The following is a 7,448-nucleotide window of genomic DNA, read 5'->3' as shown; positions in this document are numbered from 1 at the left end:
TTCTTCTGAAAGGTGAAAAATTAACATATTTATTCTATAAAAAAGTAGTAATATTTTATGCTGAATACAAAAATGTTATGAAACATTGCTCAGTTATTTTTAACATTTTTCAATAGACTACATGCTTGCAGGGGAGAGTGTGTCTTAAACATATTAAAACATTAATCATAATTAAGAATCGCGATTCCTAAGATTTAACGCATTTATATTGATTATTGGTGAAGCCAAAACATTCATTCTATTTATTTATTTATTTTAGCAGATGGATTTGGTTGAATCAGTAGGACTAAGAATCGATTCATCGCGTAATTTAGCGTAATGGTGAAAGAAATAGCCTGGTAGGCTTTCTCTGTGTTGGTGTGCTCTGCAGTTCTTGTAAGTCTGCATCGGGTGTTACAGCTGGGCTGGAAGTGATAGCGAGCTGTGTTATCAATTGTTGCTTAGCAGCGACCTTGGCTTCAGCATCAGCACGGGCATTCCCTGTGAAACATAGCAGCAAAGCATCAAGGAAGGAAGCGACCAGTCTATGGTGAGGGATGGGTTTGCCAGATGCAGTGAGAAAGTCTTGATTGGCCCAAATTTGTCCAAAGGAGTGGCAAACCCCCCACGCATATCTGCTATCTGTGAAAATAGTGACAGTCTTACCTCTAGCCAGTTTGCATACCTCAGTCAGAGCCACAAGCTCTGCAGCCTGTGCTGAATAGTTAGATGGGAGAGGCTCAGCCAAAAGTGTCTCATGTAATTGTAACCCGGGTGAAAAACCCTTATTAACATTCCCTTGTCCTTTTAAAACAAAATATGACGTGAGGCCGTACATCACGTCGCGCCGTTACGCCGTCACGCCGTCACGTGACGGAGCGCATCCGGTAACACCGGTAACATAGCCCAGTGCGGCTTGCCGCGGCGGTAGCGAGAGGAGCACACTGGGGAAATGTTTGCTGCAGGAGCCGACTACCGGAGCCGCTGAGCGTCTGAATGCCGAGTCGTATGCCGATTTAACTCTTGGAATTGGCCAGGTTTGATGGCGAGCTAGAGCCTAGCCTGGGCGCAAAGCCTGAAGACTGCGCCAGGAAGGAACCTACTGAACCTCCACTGCTCACTGTCGGGCTGGTAGGAGGCTCCATTGTGCAGCCGCTCCTCTCCCTAACTCTTGCCTTTGCCACACACGCACGGCCCATACACACCTTACACCCCCAACACGGACTTTTTCCCCTTCCCACTGGACAATCAAACATTGGGCCATTGCACTGAGCGTGTGCTTTGCAGTACAGGCGAAGTTGAACTCTCCCCTTTGGGCAATTGTGGACTGTGCGCTGCAACGTCATTCAAATGATAATTGATTAAATAAACTGTATAGTATTTCCTATGAATGGCCATTTGTATTTCTATTTTGTTTATCACTGCTAATATTACTGTCTATGTTTCACAATTTATAAAAAATATGGTGTGCTAAACCTAAAGCTGCCTTCAGTGTCCTCTTCTCCACTCCATGAGTCAACCTGGGTCTTCTGAATTTAGCCAAACGATAATTGTGTGTCTTGCTAATTGTTAGTACCTAAACTTAAATAGGGTAGCGTCCCTGTTACATAAAGTGGCCAGCTAGCCAGGAATGGAGAAACAAATTCATATATTTGTGTGGCAATGGACATATTCGAGAAACGTGGCATTAAGATTCCAAATTCAGTTTTGATAAAGGAAGCGACAAAAACTGAAACAGATGATGAGGTAATCGATTTTTTACAGCAGTATGGTTCCGTTTCAAATATCGGACGTATTGATGAACCCGATTCTGCTTTTCACCATTCGATCGTGGTTGAATATAATTCAGGCGCTGCATTAGCTGAGTTGCATCCAACCTTACCATATGTATATGAGTGTAACAGCGGTGAGGTTACTTATAAGATCTTTGACCTATCTACAGTCTGCGCGGATGAGGTAGGGAAGTTGTAAACTAAGAACTACCTCTCCGAATTACAAAAAGTTGCAAAGTTGACCGGCCAATATTTTGCGGTTGTCCTTAACGGGGTGATGTCTCTGCTCGGTCAGTCAGTCTCCCAGCTCAATCCCACTGCCACTGATGTTGAGTTTCCTTCAGAGGAGGATGGAAAGCCACCGCCTGCTGTCACAGTCAGTCTGCAAAATCCACCACTGCTCTCTGCTGCAACCTTTGGTCCTCCAGTGGGTCCTGCTGCTTCAGACCAGGGCACTGAACCACGGCCAAAGGTCCAGTCAGACCCCCCAGCCCAACACGCCCCAAGACCTTCTTTGCCAGCCATGTCACATGCCAACCTTAATCCACCTGAAGTTCAACGCTATGTGGTTGAGCATATTGTCAAGAATGACGACAGCGCTATGCATCCCACACAGCGTCTTAGAGCCTTCTCTGGAAGATCGCCCAGACCTCAAACCGAGTCAGACTACGACACATGGCGTTCCGGAGTTGAGTTGCTGTTACAAGATCCTGCAGTGTCCGACCTACAACGCTCACGTAAAATCTTTGACAGCTTGTTACCACCTGCTGCTGATATGGTTAAGCACTTGAGACCCGACACTCCAGCAGCAGTGTATCTACAGACACTTGACTCAGCATATGGGATGGTACAGGATGGCGATGAGTTATATGCCAAATTTATGGACACATTCCAGGATGGTGGAGAGAAGCCGTCCCATTATCTTCAACGGTTGCAGGTGGCGCTGAATCAGGCTATGAAACGAGGGGGAGTGTTAAACAAAGACTTTGGTCGACACATACTGACTCAGTTCTGCCGTGGCTGTTGGGACAACTCTCTGATTACAGAACTCCAACTGAAGCAACGTAAACATAATCCCCAGCGTTTGCTGAATTTCTGCTCCTTCTGCGAACTGAGTCATCAAAGAACCCGTCTTCTGTTCCCAAGCCCGGCTACTGCGATTGGTGTGGTGAAGACGGCCATATAAAGACCCACTGTGACAATCCCCCGAACTCTGCACTTGTTGCTGCAAAGAAGAAGCAGTTCAGCGATAAGCAGCAAAGATGGCAGAAATCAGACATTCCTTCAAGACGTCTTTTAAACTAAGGTCAGTTCCAGTTGTGGGGCGAACCGGAACTGTTGTGGACCCACAATGTCCCAATCAAAGAAACCATGTTGAATGTCATGAAGTAACCCAGACCACCCCCGCTGTTCCAGCTAGATTGCCCAAAGGCTTGGTCGGATCCCGCTGCACAGTCAACATCAAAATCGCTGGTGAAGAATTTGATTGTCTGTTGGATACAGGGTCGCAAGTTACTACGATCCCGGTGACATTCTATAACCAGCATTTTGCAGACCAACCGGTGAAATCCCTGTGTGATTTACTGCAAGTGGAAGGAGCTGCAGGACAAGCAGTTCCTTATCTTGGATATGTGGAGATGGTGGTCACATTCCCCAGTGAGTTCCTGGGAGTTGATTTGGATGTTTCTACGCTGGCACTTGTCGTTCCCGACATCGGAGCCCATCAGTCCCCAGTGTTAATTGGTATGAACACCCTGGAGCCACTCTACAACCAGTGCATGGGGAGCGAATACGCCAACTTCCAGCCGACTGCCCATGGCTACAAAGCAGTGCTTAAACTGCTGCAGACCCGCCACCAGCAACAACAGGTGGGCAGCGATGGAGTGGTGAGGTTAGCCAGCAAGTCTCCTATCTGCATCCCTGCTGGCCACACCACCCTCATAGATGGCTCCATCCACACCAGCATTCTGTCTCCTGGTCAGTGGGCGCTTGTGGAGCATCCAGCCTCACCACTGCCAGGTGGGCTGTGTGTCAAGAACTCCTTGGTTATGCTCCCAAGCCAGTCCCATAAGAAGATCCCAGTCATCCTCAGCAATGAGTCGGACCAGGATGTGACCATTCCACCTCTCTCCACCATCGCGGAACTTGCAGTTTCACCCCAGATCTTATCACACACTGTGTCAATGAGCCGTTCACCATCAGAACCTCCCCCTACTCTGAAGTTGGATTTCGGAGAATCATCTATCCCGGCAGAGTGGAAGAGGAGAATCACTGAGAAGCTCAACAAGATACCTGATGTTTTTGCACTCAGTGACATGGATTTTGGATGCACAGACAAGGTAAAACATTGCATAAAGTTGCATGACGAAACACCATTCAAGCACAGAGCCAGGCCCATCCACCCTCAAGACATCGAAGCAGTTCGACAACATCTAAGGGACCTTCTGGAGGCTGGTGTCCTTCGTGAATCGGAGTCGTCATTTTCATCACCAATTGTCGTGGTCCGTGTTACGGCCTCATAGACTTTAGTTGAATTAGGCTCGATGAGACCATAGCACATAGAAGGGACACCACAAGAATTAAGTTTCAAAAGTTTATTTATTAAACTTAACGATTACTGGGGAAGAAAAAAGAGAAAAAGAAAGTTAACCTTTAAACATTCAAAGTATTCAACCAAAAGGGAGAAGGAGATCCCGGCCAAAAAGAACAAAAGGGGAAAACGCAGGGCCAGCCACGCTGTGGGCCGTCGCACCCTGTGTTTTCCCACTAAGAAAAAGAAAGAAATAGGGCAAACCTAAAACAAATACGACAAAACAGGGCTGCCAGGGATCTCCAAACTAAAATAATAAACTTCGGACATAAAGACAGAAGTGGGGGAAAAAACCAGGGTTAACTGACAACAAACGAACCTTCCCCTTTTCCTGCTGAGCCCAGAGTGAGCCCCCGAGGCCTCCCTCCTCCCCCTTTTTATCCCCAGGCTGATTACAAATAGTCTACCAGCCTGGAGAACATGAAGAAGGAGGAGGGAGGGGAAACAGCAGCAAGAAAAAAAACACTACCTGGCCACACATAACAGTCCGTAAGAAGAATGGTGACATACGGTTGTGTATTGATTACAGGAAACTGAATCTACAGACGGTTAAGGACGCCTATCCCCTGCCAAACCTGGAGGAGTCCCTGTCCGCTTTGTCTGGGTCCAAATGGTTCAGTGTTCTTGACTTAAAATCTGTGTATTATCAGATTGGAATGAACGAAGAAGACAAAGCTAAAACGGCTTTTGTGACACCCATTGGATTTTGGGAATTCAACCGAATGCCGCAAGGGGTAACAAACGCTCCATCTACATTCCAGCGGTTAATGGAGAAGAGTATGGGAGATCTCAACTTGAAAGAAGTTCTGGTTTTCCTCGATGATCTTATTCTTTTCTCAGACACACTGGAGGAACATGAGCGGAGGTTGCTGCGGGTATTACATCGCTTGAGAGAATACGGTCTGAAGCTCTCTCCCGAGAAATGTAAATATTTCCAGACGTCTGTTAAATACCTGGGACACATTGTTTCGGAGAAGGGAGTTGAGACTGATCCGGATAAGATCCTCGCTCTAAAATCTTGGCCAATTCCAAGAACCCTGAAGGAGCTCAAGTCATTCCTAGGATTTGCTGGATACTACCGGAGGTTCATTAAAGGGTACTCCGCCATTGCAAAACCTCTCAATGACTTGACGCGGGGTTATGCACCTACCTCCAAGGCCTCAAAATAGTCCAGTCTAGTAGGAATCCAGGATCCGAAGAAGCCCTTTGGGGAGCGATGGTCCCCCACCTGCCAGAGTGCATTTGAAACGCTCATTGAGAAGTTGACCAGTTCCCCAGTTCTTGGCTTCGCTGACCCAAAGCTGCAGTATATTTTGCATACCGACGCCAGCACCACCGGACTCGGAGCAGCTTTATACCAGGAGCAGGAGGGTCAGCTGAGAGTAATCGCCTATGCCAGCCGTGGTCTGTCAGTGAGTGAGTCGAGGTATCCTGCCCATAAGTTAGAATTTCTTGCGCTGAAGTGGAGTGTGTGTGAAAAATGTCATGACTACCTGTACGGAGCCAGCTTTGTGGTGGTGACTGATAACAACCCGCTCACTTACTTGTTAACAACAGCAAAGTTGGATGCCGCCAGTCACAGATGGCTTGCCGCCCTGTCCACCTACACTTTCAAGCTACAATATCGGGCTGGGAAGCAGAACCTCGACGCCGACGCTCTTTCCCGCCGGCCTCACAGCCACACTGCTGACATGACAGAACAGGAGGATTGGGACCTGATCAACAAGTTTACTGCAGAGCATGTCATTAAGTCTGGTGAATTGGAAGAACTCGACACCGACATTGTCTCTGCCGTTTGTCATCGCTGCCTTGTCATGGGTCAGCCCGGCAGTTCGGCAGGGAGTTCCATCGCCTTGGTCGAGTCCCTGAGCCTGTCAGCTAAAGCCGTTCCGGACTGTTATGCCAGCGAGGACCTCCATGGCTTACCAGTTGTTCCCTCCCTGTCACATCTGGCCCTCAAGGAAAAGCAACGTGCTGACCCATTCATAAGAGAGGTGATCCACCAGATGGAGACTGGGGAGAAGGTTCCCCCCACAGCAAGGCAAGAACTTCCAGATCTGGTGCTGTTGCTGAGGGAGCTGAACCGCCTTGAGCTGCAAGAGGACATTTTGTACCGAAGGAGGCAAGACGGGGAGCAAGTCTTGTTCCAACTGGTGTTACCGGAGGAGCTGAGGTTGATAGTGGTTACAAGCTTGCATGATGACATGGGGCACATGGGCATTGAGCGGACCTTGGACCGTGTACGCTCCTGGTTCTTTTGGCCTCGCATGGCAGCTGACATTGAAACCAAGATCAAGACCTGTAACCGTTGTGTGAGACGCAAGGCACTCCCAGAAAGATCAGCCCCACTTGTTAACATCAGGACTACTCGTCCCTTGGAGTTACTCTGCATGGACTACCTGTCACTTGAACCAGATCAAAGCAATACAAAAGACATTCTCGTCTTCACTGATCATTTTACAAAGTTTGCAATAGCAATTCCCACAGCAAACCAAAAGGCGAAGACAGTGGCAAAATGTCTATGGGAGAACTTCATAGTGTGCTATGGGGCACCAGAACGACTCCACATGGACCAGGGGCCTGACTTCGAGTCGAAGTTGATTAAGGAGCTTTGCCAACTCGCTGGGATTGTAAAAACCCGAACGACCCCTTACCACCCTCGGGGGAACCCAGTTGAGCGATTTAACCGGACCCTGCTCAGCATGCTTGGGACGCTGGAGCGCAAGCAGAAGGCTAGATGGAAAGACTACGTGAAACCGTTAGTACATGCTTACAACTGTACTCGGAATGACGTCACCGGCTTTACACCATACGAGCTGATGTTCGGTCGTTCAACGCGTCTTCCAGTGGATTTCGCTTTCGGCTCCTGTTAATTATTTACAGGCCACCTAAATATTCGTCAAATTTTTTCGATGATTTTACTGAATTATTGTCTAGCATCTCCACTGATTTTGACTGCCTAGTTATAACTGGTGACTTTAATTTTCATATTGATGATTTGAATGACAAGGGTGCAAAAGAACTTTTTAATATTCTAGACACATTTGACCTTTCTCAACATGTGAAAGAGGCTACTCATTGTAAGGGACACACCCTGGACCTGATTA

Source organism: Eutrigla gurnardus (assembly GCF_963514095.1).
Source record: "Eutrigla gurnardus genome assembly, chromosome: 1".
NCBI lineage: Eukaryota > Metazoa > Chordata > Actinopteri > Perciformes > Triglidae > Eutrigla > Eutrigla gurnardus.
Note: the sequence above shows the minus strand (reverse complement) of the source record.